The 25,155-nt window shown below is 38.9% G+C and overlaps 1 protein-coding gene across 4 annotated transcripts in view; it reads right to left on the bottom strand.

The window, feature by feature from the left end:
* Nucleotides 1–2,714: 2,714 nt before the first annotated feature.
* Nucleotides 2,715–25,155, bottom strand: part of SMPX (small muscle protein X-linked) — a 55,957-nt gene continuing 33,516 nt past the window's right edge. Inside the window, exon 5 of one of the 4 annotated variants that reach the window (XM_081277092.1) lies at nt 2,715–3,146. The gene's annotated coding sequence lies outside the window, so the exon portion shown is untranslated. Of the gene's footprint in view, nt 3,147–11,136; nt 11,373–15,269; nt 15,593–23,845; nt 24,166–25,155 lie in introns of those variants that run through there. The other 3 variants (XM_081277093.1, XM_081277094.1, XM_081277095.1) reach the window with 3 other exon arrangements.

Below are 25,155 nucleotides of genomic sequence, written 5' to 3' on the forward strand. Positions count from 1 at the left end.
GTACACACTCAGCATCAGGTTAAATTCCCAAGGGAGCATCAATTATCAAATTAAATGCAGTTTCTATTTCAAGCTAGATTGTAAAGCAATGGGATAATGCCACAGGCCTTCCAAGGAAACGAGTTTTAATTGATCAATCTGTAGTCCTTGAATCCAAATGAGCCCTGTGTTCATTCCCAAAGGGGAAACCCTGATTCTAGGTCAGCCCAAGAATGTAGGAGAGGGGATTTCACAGGATGGCACATTCAAATTAGTAGCGTTCCTTACATGGACCTAATCACAATGGGAGGCTTTTTGTAAATCCTCTAGCTGCTCTAGTTAAAAATGAGGGATTCATTTGGGTAATTATCATCCCCCATGCCCAGGGCCTAACTTCTAGAATACTACTGTGCCATTCAGCTATTCAGTAAGCAACCTTGGAAACAAAGCTAATTACATCCAGTCTGTTCTCTCAAAATATAAAGATCATGCAAAATGAGTGGCTGAGATGATTCTGAACAGTGTTTTCTATGGTTTCTGATCCAAAGGGAGAAGCTTTCCAATTGTCCCATTCAGTCATGAACCCAGCAGGGCCTTTTTCCTTCACTGTCCCAAGTACAATATAGGAAGATACCAGATTTGGGGAAAGGATGAGAGGAAGTGATGGGGGGGTGGTATTTTAAGCAAGGTGATTTTCTGGATGAATTTGCTCTGTATTCCCCAGAACTTAATATAGAGCCTGACATATCTATCAAATGTGGGCAGAGTGGATGTTGTATCTTTGAGTACACAATAGAATGCTAATCATCATTTACAGCACGCACGCTAAAAACTGGATATGGTGGCTTATGCTTTTCTTACTCAAATAGGTGTTGTTTCTAGGGTTTTTTTTTCTTTCCTGATGACTCTTCAACTACTTGAACTTGTTTCTCCCCATACAAAAGTTGCATAATAACTGGTTGCTTACAAACCCATAAGATAAGTGTGTTTCCGAGTCATGTATGGCTTTCTTCTCCCTGAGACAAGGTCTCAATATGTTGCCCAGGCTGGCCTTGAACTCCTGGGCTTCAGTGATCCTCCTGCTTCAGCCTCCTGATAACCTAGGACTACAAGTGTACCACCATACCTGGCTGATGCATGGGTATTCTTGTTTTTGTTTTGTGGTGCTGGTGATGGGACCCAAGCCCTAGAAAAGCACTGTGCCATAGAGTCATATCCCTAGCCCATGATTTATGGTATGCTACTAACCATAAAATGTGTGATTTTTTTTAAACTTTAGTTTTTTACATATTTAGTTGTCAATGGACCTTTTTGTTGTTGTTGTTTGTTTGTGTGTGTGCGGTGCTGAGAATCAAATGCAGTGCCTCACATATGCTAGGAGAGCGCTCTACCACTGAGCCATAGCCCCTGCCCTGATTTTTTAAAATTATAGCTTTACAGAAAGCCAAAGCTCTAAATTTTCCTATATTATACTATAGGTACTCAGCAATGAATGATAGAATATGGAACTCCTAAATCCTACACATAGTGATTTTGAACATTAACAAAATAAAATACACATTACATTTAAAGCTCTCAAAAAATCTATTGAATTCATCTCATGGCTTCGGTCTGCATTATGCTGCAAATGTGTCTTGGGAGACTTATTAAATTATGAAGACAGTTTTCATAACACTGAACCAGAACTTAATTTTGAAACTTAGTGTGGATAATTTATATTTAAACAAATTGAAGACTGAGGTAAATGTTGTAACCCTACCCAACCATGACAATTAGGAAGGAAAGAGACAGCCTGAGGCAACCCAGCACCATATTATTTAGAACTTGTTCACCTGCTCTACTGACAAATGATAGGCTGGCAGTTCTGATTGATCTTCCCCACCCCATAGGCATATATTAGATGTAGATCACCAAGATAAACCACAGTCCAGCAAGATACCTAGGACCTAAAACCAGATGGGCAAACCCTCAGGAAAATGTAAACCCATCAGGTATCAGAGAGTCTCCAGCCAGTCACAGGTGTGGGCAATGATAATCTTGCTTTTGGAAGCCACTCTCTGCAAAACAGAAAAGCAGATTCATTTCCACTTGGGCTTTTTAGAAGTACATCAAATTTTTTACAACAGCTGGCTCTGAGGCAAGGATAAAAGTCGTTTAGCCCCAGAAGTGGTGTTGAGGTCTGTGCATACCAGGTAGGTGACACCCTTTGTGTTTCGAACACCATGGCCTTTGATCATCCGGTCACTCGTGTCCTTGCACTGTAAAGTTGCTTGTGTGATTCTTTTTAGTCTGTGATAGTGTTGGACATTGATTAAATTTACACAGAGACTCTTCATCTGAGCTGCAGGTGGCATGTTTCATGTTCCTTTGCACAACTAGCATATGATCTGCCCCTCTCTTTTGTTCTGATCTCTCAACTTTATCGTGCCTTACAATAAACTCTATTCCATTTGGGTGACGGGAGTTTCTGAGCCTCTACGGAAGTCAAATGCACTCTCCACAAATGTCATCTTTGGAGAAGGAACATCAGTGATATCCAATCCCTCAGGCAATATTTAATTTTGTGTGCAATGATCACCCAGCCATAGTGTTATTCGTAGTAGCTAATTATTCAGAATAAGAAGCCCACACTTAGGCAATAGAGGATTTGGCTCATTTTTACATCTTATTTCTCTCCATGTTAGTGAATATGTGGCTGTCTGAAGATATGAAAATTAATTTAGTCTAGATTCAGATTTTACATTTACTCCGATATTTATTTGAACTCATAAAAAGTTTATTGACATAATTTAAAAGGTGAAGAACTAAAATGCATTCCAAATATTGACCAAGAGACTGTGGGAAGTAGCTTAGAGCTCTTTCCATCAAAATCGCTGTTACACACATTGCCATATCCTGCTCCATAAAATCATATCCCTCCTCAAAACCACACCCTTCAGGTGGCAAATTTATGGGCTGATTTACTCTGCAAGTTGCCACAAATGAAGATAAATTAAAGTGAAATGCAGCCAACTAGAAGGAAGAGATATAAATGTACAAACAGGCCATTTCTGCTAGAGTCTCAGGCATTCAGGAGGTTCATAATCTTCATACAAATATAGAAAAATTTTTATTGAGCTATATTCATTTGAATCCACTCTCTTCATTTTTAATTCTTCACATCAAGCCTGCAAAAGAAAAAAAAACACTAGTTTTCTCTTCCCAGCTTTAGTTTAAGGCATGGCAAACAAATAAAAATCGTATATATATTTATGGTGTACAGCATGATACTTTGATATATGCATGCATTGTGAAATGATTAAACCAAGATAATTAGCATATTCATCACTTTACATTCTAACTTCTTATAAGAACATTTAAGACCTATTCTCAGCAATTTTCAAGTATACAAGACATTATTATTACCATTATCATTGTCACCATGCTATATATACACCAGATCTCCAGAATATAGTCCTCCTATATCTGAAATTTTGCACCTTCTAATCAACATCTCCCTATTCACGAAGTCCCCTGAAACTACCATTCTACTTTCTACTTCTCGGAGTTCAACTTCTTCAGATTTCACACATAAGAGAGATCATAAGTATTTGTCTTTCTGTTTCTAGCTTAGCTAACTTAACACAATGTCCTCTACATTTGTCATGAGTTTCCATGAGATATTTTTAGGGACAGGTTATAAATCAATCTGATTGGTACAAGCCAAATGGGACACAAGACCCCATTTTCACTTGGAAATTTCATCTCAATTCCATGAATGTAAAACGAACTATGGGTAGAAGGTGTGACCATCAACTTCAGCTACAGTGATTTAAATAATTGCAAACTTAATTAGAATGGCTTCCTTGTGAAGATTTAGAGTGTAATGCTAATCTTATGACCATAAATTCCAAGACCTTTGGTGCCTGAGATAGATTTGCATTCATGGCTCCATTCTGTCACCCCTCTCTATATCCATTCCTACTATGTAGTTTCCTACCATTGTGGGTGGGATATAATTTCTCATTCTTGAGTTTGCCCATGTGACTTACTTTGGTCAACAAAATGAAGCAGAAGTGATGATTTTCTAAGCCTACACGTCAAGAAATTTCACATGCTTTTGCTTGGTCTCTTGTACTTCTGCCATTGCTGTAACAAGGGTATGCCCAGGCTAGCCTCTGATCCCAAGAGAAGGATGAGAAACAAGGAGATCAGAGAAACCCTAGTTGTGCAGCCTCATGTAGTATAGAGCCCCCAGCTGACCTGAAGACTCATTAATATTTCTGGCCAAGATTAGCTGAGCCCAAACAAATTAGCTAGAATTTTTTAAAAAATGATTTTTAAGGGGTAGGGTTGTGGCTCAGTGGTAGAGCGCTCACCTAGCATGTGAGAGGCCCTGGGTTTGATCCTCAGCACCACATAAAAATAAATAAATAAATAAATAAATAAATAAATAAAGGTATTGTGTCCAACTACAACTAAAAAAATTAAAAATATATATTTTTAAATATTTATTTTTTAGTTGTAGTTGGACACAATACCTTCATTTTATTTATTTTTATGTGGTGCTGAGGATCAAACCCAGGGCTGCACACATGCGAGGCAAGCACCTTATCACTGAGCCACAACCCCAACCTCTGAAAAAAATACTTTTAAAAAGTGGTTTTTAAGCATTGGATTTGGGGTAATCTGTCATGCAGCAATAGTTAATTGACATGTGCCATTTTTTTTTGCAAAGTTCTTGTAATGCAGGGATTCTTGAATCACTGATACATCTGTTTTCTGTTAATCTTTGGTGTCTTTCTTTGTGTGTTTTACTTATATAAATGGGATAAGTATTTTCTAAGTAGAATACTCAAATTTTTTCATTACCAATAGCTGGAAGGAATAAAAACTCTGCCAACAAGGGTCCTCTCCCTGCTAAGGTAAAAACTATGGCTTCATACTCTCCACAAAGCCCAGTTTTCTCTACTTCAAAGGCTGGTGAGCCAAATACTCTTATTTTTTTAGTCTCTCTTACAGCTAGTGGGAGCCATGGGACCAGGTCTGGCCAGTGAGTTCTGAGGAGAAGTCTATTGCAGAGATCTGTTAGAAAGCTTTGCTTTCCTGTATATTTCTTTGTAGATCACAAAGCCCCTTGTGTCATTGAACATTTGTAGCATTGCTATGATGCAGGATGTGGTATATTTATTGTTAAAGATGAAATATATAAAGGTTCCAAAAGCTAAGTGACTAGGTCAAAGTGTCATAGCTGACAAATGGAAAAACTAGAATTTTAATTCAGTTGTCCTGACTCTGAGGCTCTTTTTACCCCACTGACATGGAAGGTTTGGATGGTTTGGGAACAAGAACGAAAGGTAGAGGGATATTAATAGTTGCAAAACTGAAAATGCTCTCAATAGCAGTTGGCATAGTCCCTTGTATTTCTCTAACATTTTATTTTATTTGCTTATCTTTTATGTTATTGTGGTAAGAACACAACATGAGATACACACTCCTAACAGATTTTTAGGTATACAATAAAGCATTGTTGAGTTTAGGTTCAGTGTTATACAACAGAACTCTAGAGTTTATTCGTCTTGTTTGACTGAAACTTTATACCTCTTGATTTATAACTTCCTTTTTCCTCTTCCCTTCTGCCCCTGGAAACCACCATTCCACCCTTTGATTCTATGAGTTTGACTATTTTAGCTACCTCATGTAAGTGGAATCATACAGTGTTTGTCCTTTTGTGACTCTGCCTAATGTCCTCCAGGTTCATCTATATTGTCACACAGTACAAAATGTAATTCTTTTTGAAAGCTGTATAGTATTCCATTGTACATTTACATCACATTTTCTTTATCTATTCATCTGTTAATAGATATTTAGATTGTTTAGTTTTTAATTATCAATTTTTTGTGCATGTTAGTCACCAAGAGAAAGTAAAATACCATCATCTCCACAGTCCAGGGTTTCCACAGTAGATATGTATCATTAACCAGCAATTTCAAAGCCTCATCCTGGTGCACCATGCCAGCCCCATCTCTGACCATTTTCTCTCATTCATCTGTACTCTGAGTTCACTGGACCACTACTTAATGCTTCTTTAACACAAGAGCCATCAGGCCTCCCCCTCTTTGCTTATAACTTTGGACTAAAATCCTGCCTCCTCATGACTCTCCATGTAACATACTGAATTGTAATCATTTGCTTATATGAACATCTCACTGCTAACATTTTTTTTCTGTTATAGCTCTCCTGCCACTAGGCTGTGACCCTGTGTAGGGTCTAAACATGTCCTATTCACTTTTACATTCCATTGCCTATCATGGTACCTGCCATATAGCAGAGACCAGGGAACTGATGACTTGGGCCACTGGATAAATGAGAACAGAAAAAAGGCTGAAATTGTAGTTACAGCCAAACCCACATTCTTCAATGTGATGCAGCAGGAATTAGCAAGAGGTTCATAGATGCAGTAAACCAGGAGTGCTGATTAATGGGCTGGGTCTCCACTGTGCTGTCAATTTTGCTCTAGACCCTAGCCACAGTCCCATCATGGCCAGGGTATGCTCTATTCACTTTACTGCTGTGGTCACTGTGCTAGGTGACACATGGCCCAGTCTCCCTGGCTAAGTGAGAGGCCCATGACAAGGTGCTCTTGAAGCCGAGACATTCCGTAGGCTTCTCTGACCAGCATAAAAGGGGTGATGATCCATAGCAAATTGTCACTAAAGCATGTTCTGTGAGGTGTGATTTCTCTCCAAGAAATATTCAGACTGGGAAGCACTATCTGCAACCCAGAGATCAGTGCCATTTATATGGCAGGATTGATATGTACTCTGAACTAAGGTAGATAAAATTGTGGCTATACTGAGAAATATTACTTATGCAACATTAGTTGTAGGGGATCTGAGCTCTTCACCTTTACCCAAAGTTCCCAAGGCCAAGGACACCTCTCAAACTCTGATTAAAGATGGGAACTCTGGCAGTGGTGTCAACCTGTGGCTTCATATGGGGGTGGAAAAAGAGCTAATGGTGACTATACCAGTCTCGAACACCTACTATGTTCTGGACACTCCACCATGGATTTATACAGTTACCTCATTTGATCTAAAAAGTGAACCTGATTCTTCCTTCTAGAAGAAGCCAGGCAGGAGGCAGTGGATGAAAGAGAGAAAACATTGCAGTTGTCCTGTAGATCACACTGTGCCTCCGGATCCCTTTTCCTCTCCTGGGTATCAGTAGAATTTGAGATGTCCCAGCTTGAACACTAGACTCTGCTTATGGATAAGGTCTTATATAATCCTACCTGGAGTACAAAGCCACAGAGGACCAAAATCTCCAACCCTGGCCTCATGGGAGTTGGCATATGCTAGGAATGCCTGGAAGATATCAGAAGACAGAAATTCAGGAATCCAGAGACCTGAGCTCCCTGCTCTGAGTCAGGGCTCAAATTTAGAAATGGAAATCAATGGGAAGGGATCCAGAGCTAAAATTGCCCATGCTGTAAAGCACACTTGTTTGTTGGGGCGTTGGAATGCAAGTGTGTTGGGCAGTCTCCAGGGCCACACTGCTTTGCTGCCTAGACAACAGCTGTCAGCTATTCTCCTGTGCCCTGTCCTTCTGTATGAGGGCATTTGTAAGAAGGATGGGGAAAGTGAGGCACCCTGCTGAAAAGTCACTTGACAGTTACCCCACAACTTTTGCACCCAGATTTTTTTAAAAATGGAAGCCCAACCTCTAGTTTACTTCTGGGCAAGGGACACTTTGGCTGGTGCTAAGATAGGCTAAATTTCCCCCTTGTGTCACACCACATCCAGCCTGAGGAGCATGTGATGTTTACACCTTGCCATGACCCATTTATAGCTGTGTTACTCATAGTCACTGTGGCCCTACATATATCATGTGGGAAATGGAGTCTTCTCAACACTTTGGTCTTTTAACCAGACACTGCATTTGGTCTTTTAACCAGACACTCAGGGGGCGGTGCAACAATTACTTGCTCCTATGTGGTGCTAAATCATAAAGCCATAAACACAGTGACACTCAAAAGTAGTTGGGAGACAGGCAGTGTTTCACACTCTGTTTTCATTTGCAGTGGCCCACCACATGCCCAGAGAAAATCAGTGACAACTTTGAAGTTCGATAGAGGGCATCAGATATAAGACAAGAGCCTGGCATTTGTGGAGCCCTCTAGAGGTTACAAAGCACATTCACACACATTGTCCTATGTGATCATCACAACTACCACCATGAGGAAAGTGTTAGGGAACATCACACACACGGTCATAGAGACAAGACATGTTCAGTTTAGAGTTACACTCAACTCCATACCCAGAATTCTTTCTTTTATCCAAAACAGCCACTCATAAGATCAATGAAACAAAATTTTGAGTAAAAAATTAGAAATTTATTTTTCCCTAAACTATGAAACATGCACCAAAATTGACTCTGGCATATCATGAAGCCTTTGGTGGCAACAATGATAACTGAATTGTTTCTACCAGTGACTATTTAAAAACAGAGAAGATGAGAGAGGCGTGAAGAACAAGACATTTGTTCTGGCAAAATTCTACACCTGAAATCCAGAGTAAAGTAGTATTGTGTGTAAGACATGGAGAATTTGAGTGACATTAAGGAAAAGGCAAATTACATATCCAGGTCAAATCTCATTAAAGTAATTCAAAAGCAGCTTTTAAATTTTACTCTATTGATAGCATGATACATTGTCAGAGTTAGAGGCCACAGGAAGCTGAGACACAAACTTAATTTGGTTGCTGAGATCTTGATGAAGAAAGGGGCATCATCTAAGATGCCATAGGTAGCTAGAGAGTTTGTGGAAATTTTCTCTCCATCCATCAGAACATATTACTCCATGTTTTCAAAGGGGCCACTGACTTCATTGTGGAAATACTGATTTGAGATTTCCCTGGCAAAGCAGAGGTCAACAATATCGAGAGGTAGAAGAAGCGATAAGTTGAAGAAATGACTATCTTAACCAAAAGCTTCTGACTTCCCAAATACAGGAACATTCTTCTATGTTGTGTATACCTTAGCATTTGAATCCTAAATACAATGGTAATTACATGGGAAATACCCAGAATCCTCCTACAATTGTCTAGCAATGATCTGTGGTAGCCATGGGTTCTGGAACAACCAAATAGAAAACCAATTTCTTGACATAGTTAACAGAACACCTGAAAACAAATATAGGCCTCTCTGCTTTCTTCCAGAAACATACTCCTGGAAACCACATGGTCATACAGATTGACTCTGTTTTTATAATAACAATGATCATGATGAGTGGTTCAAATTCTCAGTATTAAAAAAGTACAGCCTTTGATGTACCATCAAGCAAAGATATAACCATAAAGTTTTATCTTTCAAAATAGTTAAACTTATTTTCAAATATGAATGAAATTAGAGGGGTTTTTATTGCTTCTCATTTTAGAAATTAAGAAATTTGAATCCAGATGGTTTGAGTCTCTTGTCCAAGATCATACAGCCAGTTAATGGCTAATTCAGGAAGAAAAGCTGGTCTGGAGCTCTTTCCCTTACACTAAATTATTTTTCAAAATTTCTGTAAAATACTGACAGTATATTAGAGACACCAGTGGCAATAACTGATAAAAAGAAATATATTGGTAGTGTATAAAAATTTTGATTTAAATATGTGTACTTGTTCTGTCCTAATGAACACCAAAATTTAATCAAAAATGTTTCTTGTCTTCTTAGAGGCATTTTAAAAATATTTTCTAGATAGTGAGGCCCTAAGCAACTTAGCAAGACCCTGTCTCAAAATAAAATATAAAAAGAGTTGGGAATGTGGCTCAGTGGTTAAACACCCCTAGGTTCTATCCCTGGAACCAAAAACAAGCATATGCATATATATATATATATATATATATATATATATATATATAGAGAGAGAGAGAGAGAGAGAGAGAGAGAGAGAGAGAGAGGATATAGATAGATAGATACACACAAATATCTGTGTATGTGTGTGTATTTTTTTTCCTAGAGTAAAATGCTGAAATCTGACATGAACAGCATGAAGTGTCGGGGGTTTTTGTTTGATTGGGTTTTTGTTGTTGTTGTTGTTGTTATTGTGGTTTTGATACAGACTCAACTCAGGACCTCTCATATACTAAGCATGTGCTTTATTATGGAGCTACAGCCCCAGCCTTTTGTTGAGATTCTTTTTACTATTTACAGCTTGTCCCCAACTTACAATGGTTTAACTTATGATTTTTAAAGGTGTTGCCTTAGGAGTATGTTAGGAGTCAGTAGAGGTAAACAGGGTAAACCATTATTATGGGAAAAGAAAGAGTGAATATGGCATTTTCTCATCAAGTCCAGACAGGGGAAAAAGTCATCTGATTCAATTTGTGTTTTTTGATTTTATGATGATGCAAAAGCAATCACATTAAATAGAAAATGTACCTTGAATGATGAATTTTGATTTTTTCCTGGACTATCAAGACATGATATGTTCCTCTACCACCATGCTGGGCAGTGGAAAAATCAGGAACTCCCAATTAGCCAGGCTATGATGTGTGGTGGGCTAGGTGTAGTAAATGCATTTTCAACTTTGGTATTTTCAACTTATAATGGACACAACCCCATCATAAAAAGGAGGACCTATATATAACCATGTATGGCTTTTATCTTTACATAACTATGAATATCATACATGCCAGCATACCCCCAAAGTTTTGTTAATTTGTTTGAGAAATACTAATTCCAACAGGTGATAAAAGAAGTTTCACTTTTGAAAGAAAGGGAGGGAGGAAAAAATCCTCTGTGGTCAGTTAAATTAGAATTGACCAAATTATACTATGTATATATATGAATATACCATGGTGAGTGTGTGTGTATATATAGCACCAATTAAATAAACAATAAATAAATAGAAGATGGACCAGTAGAGTAGAGGTAGGGGAACAGGGGAGGGAAAGAAGGAGGAGAAAAGGAAGTATTGGGGACAAAGTGGAGCAAATTATATTCCATTCATTCATAATTATGTCAAAATGAACCCCAGTATTATATATAACTATAATGTGTCAATATAAAACATTTTTAAAAACATACTTAGTTAAGGAAAGATAATCCAATTGCTTAATTTTAGGGCTCCTTAGAGCTTTAGATATATAAATGTATATTGTGTGTATTAAGAGTAAGAACAAAGCCACATTTTATTTTCAAAATTTACTCCACCGCTACATTTTCCCAGTTACAGTGTTTGCATTTTTTATGTCTCATTATTATGCCACAGTGTCTGTAGTATTTCATCAGGAGACTGCATCAGAATTTGCTTGATTGAAATCCTATTATTGAACATGTGGGTTTTCAATCAGTTTTTAAATCTTAAATAAACAATTTTTTCTGCATAAACATTGTCTTTCGGAAGGACTTCCATCAAGGCATACCTAGGTTGGAAGAGATAAAAATCCACAAAGTGTGAGACTTTCTTCATTTATTAACCCCCCATCCTCATCACCTATGCTACTATAGTGCCTGCTATTCGGGAGACTCTCAATATCCATGGAGAGAATGAGTATGTCAGTCTCCTTATCATTTTCCCATTCATCTTTGGAATTTTCTAAGAGGAAAATTGTTAACTTTGTTTTCTTGAGCATCCCTTTGATTTCTAATGAGGCTGCATATTTTCTCATGCTTCTCTGCTAATTACATCCACTTTTGTGAATTGTGTGTTCATTTTCTTTAACTATTTATTTATTAAGGTGTTAGTGTTTTGCTTCCCAATTTGCATGGGCTCTTTATATAATTATACACTTCATGCAAAACAATTTTCTTGATAGGGTTTGCTATTTAATGTATTTTTTCCAAGTATAGACTTTTTAAAAATGATCAGCATTTGGAGGGATTATTTCAATGGCTCTTATTTAAAAGCTTATCATAGAAGCTTAATGCTTTCATCCCACCCCCAATCATTCAACCATTATTTTTAAAGTTAGTTATAGCCAAATTCTATCTTTTGAAGACATCACCAAAGGACTTTAATGTTATAATCCTAAGAGAGTTAAGAAGTCATGAAAGGATATTTATGGAAAGGAAAGAATCATTGGATATTTGAGGTCTTGTTTGTAGCCTTTTTTATATAAATCACTCCCAATGTTGTGGAGAATTTTCTTCTTTTTGAAAACCCAGAACAGGAGTTCAAAGTTGGCTGCACATTAGAATCACCTGGGCAGTACTATTTGTTGTTGTTTTCAATCCTAAAGTCCAGGCTGCCCCAGACCAGTTATACTAGACTCTGGAGGTGCAATCAATATTTTTTTAAAGTTTCCCAGGTGCTCTGATGTGTAATCAAGGTTGAGAACCACTGGTCTAGAAGGGCTTCTCAGACTTCAATGTCCCTGTGACCTGGGGATCCTGTTAAAATGCAGATTCCGACTCAAAACATGTGGAGTGAGGCCTGAGACTATGCATGCCCAGCCTCCCAGGGAGCACTATTGATTCATGGACCATGTTTGGAGAATTAAGGGTTGAAAGTGGTGGTTCTCAATAGGGAGGGGGTTGCCCACCCCCCACTGTACATTTGTTAATATGTTTAGGCATTTTTGGTTATTACAGCCAACAGGAGGAGGGTGGGCCATCCAACAATGTACAGAACAGCACCCACAACAAAAAGTTATCTGGTCCAAATGTCAAAATACTGATGTGAAAAAACACTGGTCCAGAGAGAGCTGTTTCCTGTGAAAGAAAATGCTCACAAACCTGAGCTAGTAAAGAGCTTTGTGTTCTGGTGAAATAAGTGGTTCCTTCTGGGAAACATTGCTGATAAAACATATGATTTTCTGATCAACTTTAATGAGATTAAGAGATCCTTCAGGGATATTAGATTTACCTGCCTCACTAGATTTGCCTTGTAACAGAGTTTAATGATCTCTTGTACCTGGTTTCACAATGTTATCTGACCACATTATTTCCTATTCCACATTTTTAAAAATTTCTCTTATTTATTTTTATGTAGTGCCAAAGATTGAATCTGGTACCTCACACATGTTAAGCAAACATTCTACCACTGAGCCACAATCCCAGCTGAATTCCACATTTTTTGAACTGGATTTTTGAAGCTACTTGAAACAACTCTAAAATAAAGCTTTGACATGTGCTCACAATCAACTCATCCAGAAACAGCTTCAACATCCTTTGCCTTGCCGGTCTCTGAGCTATTTCCCAGGTAGAATCGAGACTCTACATTCAGCTGGGGTTTTCCTGCATGCTCACTGTGGAGATGTTTCCACAGCAGAAGCTGCCTTCACATGTCAGCTCTCCTGCTTTCTACCCGTGCCACCTTGCACCATGTGCAAGTTATTTAACCACATAAACCCCACTGTTTTTCTGATGGATATGAAAATAATAGTGTCAAGCTCATAGGATGGTTATAAGGATGACATATTCATACATTTAGCAGAGTGCCTCCTACATTATCATTGTGCACTTTTGCTATTATTCTGAAACAAAGGCCCACAAAAAGCTTATAAGTCAACACATTCCTTCCTCCTCCTCTGTCTTCCAAGTAAGATTTTCAGTCTATGTCATCTTAGCTTCAAGATCTTCATGGTGCTTATAGTGGAGGGAGATCTAAATGGGTAGAGGAAAATTGAAAGAAATGAATTGAGTCTACATTACAGGGGAAAAGAAAGGTTTAGAGCTCAGTGTAAAACTGTGATTCTCAGAAAGAAAGAAGTGAGATTTGAGTTGAGGTAAAAAAAAAAAATCTCTATGATAAAGGAATCTTGGGCTGATAATGAGAAAATTTTAGGTAGTTTTACATGTAACTCTTTCTTAAATATTTGCATCTGTTTTTGAGGTCATTTTTGGAAATAAATTTACATTTCTTTTTGGCTCTATACTTACATGTACTAAATGGTCCTAAAGGTGGAAAACAGAATTCCTGTCTAATTGGGTTGCACTGTAGGCCAGGAAACGTATTAGACACTATACATATATGGTGGACAAGTCAAACAGGTTACTCTTCTTCATGGAACTTAACATCTAGAAGGAAAGTCTGACAACAACATAAGTGATGGCAATTCACTCCTCCATTGTGATAGGTGCTGCCATGATGGGACAAACAGAAAACTATGAATACCTTATCCAGCTTAAGGGGCCATGCAAAGGCTTTTCAGAAACTGCATTTATTTAAACTGAGACCTGACTCATGGGTAAAAGTTAGCCAGATAATTGGTAATGGAGGTGAGAAAGACTGAAAAAGAATTTTCTGTCCCCCAAAGCTCATGTGTAGGCAATGCAAGAAAATTTAGAGATGAAATGATTGGGGTATGAGAGCCTTAACCCAATCAGTTTGTTAATCCCCTAATAGGGATTTGCTGGGTGATAATTACAGGAAGTAGGGTGTGACTGGAGGAGGTGGGTCCCTGCCTGTGGGGATGTACCTTTCTGCCCTCTTTCTGCTTCCTGGTGCCCTGTTCTCGGCTGATTTCCTTGGCCACACACTTCTGCCATGACCTTCTGCCTCATCTCAGGCCCTGAAGAATGGAGTCAGCCATGGACTAAGGCCTCTGAAATGGTGAGCCCCCAAACAAACTTTTCCTTCTCTTAAATTGGGTATTTTGGTCACAGCAGTTAAAAGGCTGACTAAAACACTGACTGAGCAGGAGCAAATGCCTAGAGTCAACGTAGCACCTCCATGAACTGAGAGAAGTTCACTATGATTGGAGCAAGGTAAGTCCTGGGTAGAAAAAAATGCAGGATGAAAAACTCCTGGTTGGTCTGTATCATTTAGTGCACACCCTAAGGGTAATGGGGAACCACTGAAGAATGTGCAGCAGTGCAGTGATATCATCACTTCTGTGGGGGTTTTGTTGGGGAATGGATTTAAAAAGCAAGTGAGGAAAAGCTTTGAGGGGTGAAATTCACAGGTAACTTTGGCACTTGTAGGACCTCAGTGAGATCACCTTGTGACAGCAATAAGCATTGTGAATAATTAGAGTTTGCCAAACTTCATTTAAGGTCATCAAACATGAGAAATTCAGCACTTGTCCAAAGGTTCTTGCTTGAGAATTGAGAAAGGAAGCCCTTATCTATTGGTAAAACCCCTAGTGCTCCTCAACAAAGAGTTTCAGTTCCAGATCTCAAACTTCCATGGAAATCTGAGGAAAATTTCCACAGGCCTCAGAAGTATTACTTGGAGCAGTAAATACAAGATAATTGGCAAGTGACCAGACTGTTATGGCATGCAGTGGGAACTCAGACTGAGCTCTTTCCTGTCACTTCAAAGTATTTTGTGGGCTGGGAAGAATTTGACCTTAAATAAAGTAGAAATGAACAGTCTCTTGGATCCCATGGCTTAATTTATTGAACAGGGGAAATAAGCCTTGTGAGGGAGACAGATCCGTTCCTAACAATTTAACCATTAATAAAGCCCTACTATAAATGGAAGTCAGGAGAGAAGGTAGCTTGTCAGAGGGCAAAGGAACTGGCCCCATTATACAAAATAGGTCAGGCAGGAAAAAGTTGTTGTGTCTCCTGACTAGTTAAGTTGATCAGAGATGACAGGCCTTGTCGGTTTTGAAGAGATTGAAAAAGGATAGAGAATATACAAGAGGTTTCTTTCTTGCTGTGTCCTTTCTTAGGAGATAGCTGTTTCAAAGAGGACCTGAAAAGGAAAGCACTGATAATATTTATCACAGTTTTTAAGTTTCATGCTTGAAAAACTGTGTTTTTGTAGGCATGGGTGTGTGTGTGTGTGTGTGTGTGTGTGTGTGTGTGTGTAGAAACAAGTTTTTCCAAAATAAAGTTGCTTCTTCTAGGGAGTTCCTGGGGCTAGATAATTCTCTTTCATTTAGGACTAATGAAATTCCAACCTCTAAGGAGAGTCTTCCCTTCCATTGGTTTGATTTGGGTGATACCCTCTGTTTTTTTCTTGTTGTTCAAGTTTTTGTCCTCAGAAATGAAGAGAGTGGGGAACCCATTGCATATGGAAATAAGCTAAAGAGAGGAAACAAAAGTTAAAATGTGTCCCTCAAATGCTGGCTTTTTAGTTCACTTCTATATCTGCTTCCCCCCTGAAACATCTCCTCCCTAATAACGCAAGTAAGCAAAGGAAACACTTTTCCAAGGGATCAGAGTATGCACTTTGCTTGTTTGTCATCTGGTTTGTGAGAGAGTAGCATCAAGGAAACTGACTTTGTTTGGAAATAATCTTTCAAATCTCCCCAAGATAAACAGCATTTGATATTTTAAGTACATATATGAAGTTGTGGTTGGTGAGGATCTGTAAAGGTGAAAGAAAAACAAATACTGAAGTGTTATGGTTATGTGACTTCAAGCAAACCTTACATCTCTAGACCTCAAGTTTCTCATCTGTTAAAAAAATCAGAGAGGTAGCCCCCAAGATGTTAATAGGACCAACTTGTATAATCAATAGAACATTACAAAAATGTCACAGTATGTCTTCCAAGGCTAGATCATAAAATACTTTGCTTGCTTGCATTGCATTCTCTTGGATCACTCACTCTGTGAGAATCCAGCTGCCATGCTGTGAGAACACTCAAGCAAACAAATGGACAAGTCCTTATGGGAAGGCACTGAGGCCTCCTAATTACAGTCATCACCAGGTAGCTAGCAATGAGAGTGGGCTATCCAATCTTAATCAAGGCTTTAAATGACTGCAATATCTTGACTGCCACTTCATGGGAGACCCTAGGCTATAACATACCTAAGCCATGAATTCTTGACCCACAGAGACTGTGAGATAATATTTATTGTTCAAGTTGTTAAGTTTGGAGTAATTTGTCATACCACAATAGATAACTAGAGCTGCCTTAGGCTAAGTCCATTCCCTACATGTTTATGCCAATGAATAGATGTGATGGATAGGAATCATGAAAAGTTGGTATTTCATTTGACAGGTCAAAAACTGAATCCAAGCTGCAAGGTAAATACCTTGTAAATGCATTGGGCATTTCTAAAATGGACAGAAAAAGTGAGTAGCCAGAATCTAGAGAAGTAGCAACCTGAGAACTGATGGGTTCAGCTTTATGGGAGCAGGTCACAAAGCAGCTTTGTGGCTGACCTTGAACCAAAGCTTATAATGCAACAGCTCAGTACCCAGCAATTTGTTCTTAGCACATTACACTAAAGCACAACCCACTTATGTTTACACACTCAGAGACTGAACTTGTTAAAAGAAACTCTAGTGAAATAGGAGCTTACTTAGTATTCCCTTTAATAAATCACTCCAAAGGATATGACTGAGATTATCTTGAGGGAAGAACAGCCTTGGCAGGTTTTAGAGGGAAATGAATTAGGATAGAGGTTAAAAGTTACTGAGTTCATAGTTAAACCCAAAAGATTCTTCAAAATAATGGATATAATCTGGGAATCAGGGAAATAGAGAGGACCTTTGTATTCAGCTATAATGGCATTGATGATCATCTGACCTGTGAGAATGTGACTCTTCATATACTGATGGATAGACACGCATCACAACACTGAAAAGGCACAGAATATTTATAGGAACTGGCATGTCTTTAGTCCCCTTTAAGACCAATTTGGCTACTCCTTGGATTCATATGGCAGTCTGTATAATCCAGTACCTCTTTCCTGTGCTCTATCCTAAACAGAGGCTGTGGCACCAATGAGTTACCCTACACATATGTGCACATTTACACTGCATGGCTTTTCAGGAATGCTTGGCTGTTTTCCACATTTGGAGACTTTCATCCCAAAGAAAGACATTCAACCAAAAAAAAAAAAAAAAAAAAAAACCACTTTCACAAGCAAGAAAGATTTCACTCTGGCTTGTTAAGTGAAGATGTGAGAAACACCCTCTAACTCAGCCCTTCTCAGCCCAACCTGCACATCAGAATTACCTAGAAATTTTGTGAAACATTCTCGTGCCTAGTTCTTTCTGTTCCTCTTTCAAAGAATTCATTGGTCAGAGGTGGCACCCAGGTAAGTCCACATGACTCTCTAGCGTAGTCACTGTCAAGGATAATGTACCTAATTGTATTCAGCATTTTGCTGCTGCCTAACTCTAGGACTAAAATAATTATAATAAAAATGAGCAATTCTCACCCTAAAGCTCAAGACTAGACAAACCAACTGTTTAGAAACTGGCTAGTTCTTGTATCATAATATTTGAGAAAAGCTATAAAGCTGCCTAGCTATGATCCTTTGGTCCTGCCTGCTCTTGGACTTGAAAGGTGTACAAATTTAGAATATCTTTTGTATTTTACTTCTACTACCTGTACATCCATAAAAGCATGCTGGAATGAAGATTATCAAACCCAGCTTTTTGTCTCAGCATATATTTGAAACTTGACAAGGCCTTCCTTAGAAATATTTCCATAAAGATTAGAAAAATGATTTCTGCTCTTTCTTCCCATTCATTAAATATAGGAATCTCTATGTATTATTTCTTACAACTGCATGTGAATCTAAAATAATCTCAAAATTTTAAAAAGGTTAAAAGGAAAACTCAATGATAGGCTAAATTGGACCTATGGGCCCTATTTTGCCAGCCCTGGGACTATAACAGTATTAGCATATAATTAATAGAGATTAATGTTGTATTAGTGTGTGAGTTAGCTCTTTTTGTCACTGTGACCATAATACCTGACAAGAACAATTTAAAGGAAGGAAAATTTTATATTGGCTCATGGTTTCGGGTGTTCATGGTCAACTGACTCCATAGCTCTGAGCTCAAGATGAGGCAGACCATCATGGTGGAAGGGTGTGGCAGAGAAAGGCTGCTCAGCTCATGACAGCCGGGTTTCAGAAAGAATTCTCCTCACTAGGAACAAAATATAAACCCCAAAGGCATGCCTCAAGTGACCTACTTCCTCCATCCACATCCCACCTGCCTATAGTTATTCAAATTATTAATCCTTCAAATGGTTTAATTCACTGATTAAGTTACGGTTCTCATGATCTGAGAATTTTACCTCTAAACATTCCTACATTGTCTCACACATGAGCTTTCAGGGGATACCGCTTATCTAAAACATAACTGTCAGTGAGGTTAAGTGACTAGTTGGTAAGTCAATGCCATTGACAAAATTCTTTATCCTGTACATTAGGATTGTCCCTTGTAATTTGCACAGCACATTTCATCCCTATGGGAGCTATCCTGTCTGCCATGTGGAGAGTCTGCCTGGGGTAATGATTAAGAAATCTGCCTAGATTTGACTATTGTCTGCCCCACTGTCTAGTTGTACAATCTTGGGCAAATTCATGTAACTGCTCTGTGCCTCCATTTTCTCATCTGTAAATTGGAGCTCCTACATGTACAAACCCATTTAAGTCTCATAAGATAAAGTGCTTTGAACAATGTCTGACCCTTGGAAAGACTATGACAAGTATTTGTGATTATTGCCTCGTTGATATTTAGTGTGTCTGAATTTCAGCAAAGAAATCTGACTAAGTGTCTCACTGTACATTCAAACACTAGGTAAAAACTGTGGAGTAGTTATAGGATAGTTATAGGATCTTTGAATGCCCAGATCTAAACTATCTAGATTGATGTTTGGCTCTAAGTCAATGGTTCTCAAAGTATGATACCCAAACCAACAATAGCTGCAGCCCTGGAAACTTGTTTCAAATGCAAATTCTGGGACAACCCCAGAACAACTGACTCAAACCTTTGGGGTTTAACCCAGCAATCTAAGCTGAAGTCATCCCTCCAGCTGATATTACTGCATGCAAAACTTTGAGAATCATTGCTCTAGACCTATCTAAAAGGTTTCCTTCACAGAGGCCCACAGGATGCTGTCCTTGGTGCTGCCCTGTCCCTATTCTACTCAAGATCTCAAGTTAGGGAGAAAGCTTCTTAAATTGGCAGGTCATCCATGCAGTGCCAGCCTGGAGGAACAACTACATGATTGGATGCTAGAATGTAAACCTGTAATGATCTCCATAGGTTGGAAGTGCCTGCCAAATTTTACAGAGTTGTCTTGGTTTTTAATAGAGATAGCCTTATTTTTTTTTTTTTACCTAACTCAAATTCCTTGGCATTTTTAACTTCAATAGAAGGTTGACCCCAACTATAGAAGCAAAGTCCTGACTACCACCTCTTGTTATTTTAGAATTTGATTATCTAGTGAGAAATAGTACTACTCAGAAGAGGAAACCACGTCTAGACTCGGGTATGAAGGGTTAGAAGTCGGGTAGTGGTGGTGAAGAGGTTCCAGAATTTGATGCAGTGGCATTTGCCACCTGTGCTGTAGTACTGGAATATTATTAGCTGTTTTGTCTTATCTGGGCCATGAGCTCCTCTTCCTATGCACTGGGAGCCGGTGCAGCCAGGGGCTCTGAAACCAACTGGGTTGGTAGGGTGGCCCGCTCCTGGCTGTGAAAGCATGTCTATAATTATTCCATAATTGGATTGTATTTGGGTCATAATGACTTCCAGGCTATCTCCCCTGACAGATAACAAGCAGCAAAATTTGTATATGATTCTTCAGGGAGTACAGGACACCATTTTTTTTTTTTGGCTATTGGTAATGACAGGGAGCTTTTCAGAATAGTTGACCTGTAGGGTGATGATTTAGGGGCATCTTGAAATGAAGTTTTCCCAGACATGTATTTTTTGAGAGGGAAGGATTACATGGTAGCATTTCAGCATGATTTCCAAATCCTGGTGCAAATATATAGATAGTGTATATATATAGTGTGTGTGTCTTGTGTTTATATGTGTATAAAGATTACACTTAAGTATGATTCTTTTAATTAGGCAGTGAGGGTTGGGGGTTAAACTCAGTGGTAGAGCACCTACTTAACATGTACAAGGACCTGGGGTCAATGACTGTCAGGATGACAAAATATTAAAAAATGAAATAAAATTAGGCAGCAGGAAAAGAGCAAATAAAAATAAAAATTGAGACAATACATTTCCTTTGGAATTTATCTATAAATAGAGATGGGTAAGTTAATCTTGGCTATCTTTCTATGTCAATGAAAAACAAATGTCTTCCTGGATAAAAGGAGAGCCATTATCTGGTCAATTCTGGCCCCGTGGAATGGGTTATAGTTAATCCCGCTCCTTGGCAACTATAGTTGCAGACTATGTAGTGATCTTATTGTATTCGTTAAAAGGGATTGCTCCCATTTTCTATAAATGAACTCAAATAAGCTGATGTCACAATTAAGCTTAAAATTAGTTTTCTCTGGAGGGAGATAATAGTATATGACACAATCATATACTATTGTGAAGCTGGAAGTCATGTAAGAATGTACTATAAATTCAATTTCTGCCCTCCTGATCTCACAGAACTGCTGGTGGGCTCAAAAAGAGAATAAACATGGAAGCACTTTGGAATTTTTAATATCAATTTCAAGGACTTGTTCATGTTATTGCTACCATAGCCCCTATGTAAAAGGTATGATTTTATTTATTTCATAAAACTCTAAGTAAGCATCCATTTCCTCATTGCCTGCCTCCTGATGCCCCTTTAAGCAGCCATTTCACAAAGTTTCCAGACTCTCATGTTTTCTGGCACCTGTATTTATTAGTAACTGCCTACCTGTTTACTCTTATTTCAAAATAGACATCACTTAATTATTAAATTAAGCAATGTCAGAAAAAGGGAGACAACACTCTGAAGGGTAATAGTTGAAAATTGGATGTGGATATAGCATAAGACAGGACAGGATGTCATAGAGAAGACACCCAGGGCACTTCTGGGTGTCTTGACAAACAGCTCTCATTTTATTTCTGGACCACATGAAAGATTACTATAAAGATAAGCTGCGTCTTTTTGGCCATCAAACCCATCTGAAATGTTTGGGAAAATGGTGTATGAGATTCACTGTTTGACTTTTCCCTGAGAGGAGAGGAACGGCAGCTTCATCTTCCAAGTATTTCTTAAACTGATTCTCTTTAGAGAAAAATCAGAAATCACAAACCAGATGCATTTGATGGATAAAAATCGGGGAAAGAGGAGAAAAAATCCCTTGAAGTCTCCAAAACAAAATGAAAATGCTCAAGTGAAATGCTTATAATTCTGCTGTCTCAAAACAAGGACTTTGGAAACAAGAGCTGCTGCAGGTTTTGAAAACTGGAACTGCAATGCCTCCTCCAGGAGAAAGAGGACACCTGCAGGTCAGAAATCACCTCACCAACTGGTGCAAACTGCAGTGGCTCAATGTAGGTGGTGACTGAGAAACAGGTCTTCCTGGATGCTTGCCAGTGTTTCAATGAGCTCATATTAGTCACTAATAATTAATGGATTTTAATCTTCAGTGCACTTTCTTCCCATCCCCTGGGGAAATATGCAGAGCTAATCTTTACACAGTATTTCATTTATAAACCAACCAGTTCTGAGCCTTGAAAGAAAGGGGCAGAGTGCAGAAGGCATGGGCACATTGCGGGGACAGCAAAGGGGATGAACACTTTCTGGATGCTGGCTCGGCTCATACCAGCTGACGCAGCTGAGTCACTTCTCTGTCTTTATGGTCCCCTCTCATGAATTGGCATTATTATTCCTATTTATATATTTAGCTCAGAGTGATCAGGAAGTAGACCAAGGTCACAGAATTATATGTAACAGCTGAAAGTGGATTGCAGGTGTGTTCCACTCTTCAGTATATCCAGTGTCTAGTGCCTGCTGTCAGGTGGGCAAAGCTGTGGCAGGAAGCCTATCCAAACCACCTCAAACAGTCTGTCAACTCTACTGTGACCACCCTACTCCCTCCTGCAGAACTCAGGTTACAAACCCTTTTCAATTGTCAGTACCCAATGAAACAAGAGACAATATTCAAAATGAAAACTGTATGCCTTCCCTAGAAAGTTAGGACATAAAACTGGGAAATATAAGACTGGGAATTTTTTTTTAGTTGTAGATAGACACAATACATTTATTTTGTTTATTTTTATATGGTGCTGAGGATTGAACCCAGTGCCTCACACATGCTAGGCAAGTGCTCTGCCACTGAACCCCAGCCCCAGCCCAAGAGATTGAGATTCTAGACTGGTACCAATCTTGACTCAGTTGTTCCTGAGACTCAGTTTCTATTGCTAATAGATTAGGGATTTTAAATTCTTTCTAATTGTAACATTCAATAGTTAATAATAGTAATAGCCATTATTATGCTGAGAACTTTCTACAGCCTATGTAATTCAACGTTTTTCAACCCACCATGAAGTATGACAATTACAAATGTCTTCAAACATTCCTAATTGTCCCTTGGGGGGAGAAGAATCTAAACCCCATGAGACAGGTGAAGAAACTGAGGCACAATCATTATGTAAAAATCAGAAACCAAGGGAATAGCAAAGCCAAGACCTGAACTTATGTGTGAATCTCCTCTCTTCAGCATTTCTTTCAGTAGAATACCTATTTTCCAACATCCTATCTGGAATCATTCTTTGTTGCCTATATTCAAAGGCTGCACCTTATCATTTCATCCCTGCTTTATCCACAATGCGTTAATGTCCCCTCTCATTCCTTACCCAATTAGTATGTGAATTCCTTGAGGGGCATTGTTCTTTATCACCTATTTTTTTTTCATCTTGAAATATTGGAGATTGAATCCAAAGGTACTTTACCACTGAGATATATCCCCAGCCCTTTTTATTTTCTATTTTGAGACAGGATCTCAATAAATTGCTGAGGCTGGCATTGAACTTGTGATCCTCCTGCCTCTGCCTCCTGAGTAACTGAAATTACAAGTATGCACACTGCACCCAGCTCTCACATATTTTTAATGTCACCATGACTGACACGGTAGGTGCACACATAATCACTTAATAAATGAGTATATTTATTCCAGTACTTTAATCCCTCCCATTTATATATAGTTCATAGTTAATGTACATTGTGGGAAAAAATGTTAATTCAACTAAGGTAAATTCCAACTAGCCCACATACAAAATTACTAGTAAATGAAAATCGAGTCTGAATAAATGGATGTTTGAACACTCAGGATTTAATAAACCGGTGTGGTAAGTTTTTAGGAACTAATTGTCTGTGAAACTAAAGGGCAGCCATGATTCCTATCATTTGTATTAAAAATTGGGGGTCAGGCAAGAGCTAGGCAGCCAAACGTGTATTACTTGTTAAGGATTCAATTGCACCGTGTCAGGGCAGGTCTTCTGGGGTGGAAGAAGTGCCATTGTCCTTCCCACAGAAGTTATCCAATGACTTTCTGGCAATAGGGAACGCTTGCTTTCCACTGTTTTTCCAGCAGTCCAGATGAATTGTTCTGAACAGCCTTTGCGCCACCTGCCTGGACGAAAGAGACTTCAATCTGTCGACTGCTTAATAGAAATTTCCCTCAGTGAGAAGCCAATTGACCGACCCTGCCTGGGACTAAACCAGCTACCACCTCGCCATCTACATAAAGCTCTAAACCAGAGGGTGTGGAACGATGAGTTCACCAGCAGGGAGTGGTGGCAAGGGAGTACAAGTTAAATTTGCAAGTCTTGATTTGCTCCTCGTGATTCCTTCTTCTCAAATGCCACAGCATGTGCAGGGAGTTAAAACGAGCAGCGTTGTCACGATGCAGCCAAGCCTGATTAGACAGCCTGGAATTCATTTCCCCAGTTTTCTGTGTGGGTTGCACACAGCATGAGAGGGAATAAGAGAAAAGGCTTCATGGCTCAGAGACGGCTGCACCATAAATGACAAAGACGCACCTGACAAGCCCTTGCTCATCCTGGGAGCCAAGGCAGGCTCTGCAGAGGCTTGGCAGTCTCTGCTGTGGTGGTGTTGGCACTGGGCACAACCCACACCAGCCTCAACATGACAATAGTCTCCTCTCTTCTTCCCCCTCCCTCATTTCTTTCTCTCTCTTTACCTTTCTCATAGTCTCTCTCTTTTTTTACTGCTTTCTCTGATACAAATGGGTATTAAGCCTTCGTTTTTTCAAGATTTTTAAATAGAGAAAATTATTTGTGCTTCTTTGTGATGTTTTTCCCATTTAACTGTGAACCAGGGTAGATGCTCTAACTCACATTTGAATCCCCAATGTCTCATATACTCAGTACCTAGTGGATATTTATGCTTAATAAATGCTGACTGACTGGTTGAATGAATGAATGAATGAATGAATGAATGAATGAACAAGCAGATGATCAAATAAGCCAGTATGTGAGAGTTGTGATTCAGTATTCCTCTTTGAGGAGATGACAGTTTCTTCAGTGTCTTTAGCCTTTGCTTGCTTCACTCTGACCCAACACAGTGAAATATTTGCAAAGACTGTTGCCGGGTTTCTGTT

This window comes from Spermophilus citellus (genome assembly GCF_964194105.1).
Source record: "Spermophilus citellus genome assembly, chromosome: X".
Lineage (NCBI taxonomy): Eukaryota > Metazoa > Chordata > Mammalia > Rodentia > Sciuridae > Spermophilus > Spermophilus citellus.